Genomic DNA, 430 nt, shown 5'->3' with positions numbered 1-430 from the left:
GGTACAAAATGTCCCGGGACGGCACCCAGCTTCTCTCCTCTGGACCATAACCCTCCCAGTCCACGAGATACTGAAACCCTCTGCCACGGCGCCGCTCGTCAAGTAATCTCCTAACCGTATAGGTAGGGGAGCCATCCACAAGACGGGGGGTGGGGTGGGGAGATCGCCGGCAGGGTTAAGGGGAGAAGAAAACACAGGTTTAACCCTAGAGACATGAAACACAGGGTGAACCCAACCAAGAACAGGAGGGAGCTTGAGCCTGATCACCACTGGATTAACCACCTTGGTGATGCGGTACGGCCCAATGAATCTGGGCGCCAGCTTACGAGAGGGCACCCGGAGAGGCAGATCCCTGGTAGAAAGCCATACCCGTTGACCGCACACATAGGTTGGAGGAGAGGACCGCCAACGATCGGCAGCTGCCTTGGTT

The sequence above is a fragment of the Sinocyclocheilus grahami genome, unplaced genomic scaffold (genome assembly GCF_001515645.1).
Source record: "Sinocyclocheilus grahami isolate Dianchi unplaced genomic scaffold, SAMN03320097.WGS_v1.1 scaffold112.1, whole genome shotgun sequence".
NCBI classification, from domain to species: Eukaryota; Metazoa; Chordata; class Actinopteri; order Cypriniformes; family Cyprinidae; genus Sinocyclocheilus; species Sinocyclocheilus grahami.
Note: the sequence above shows the minus strand (reverse complement) of the source record.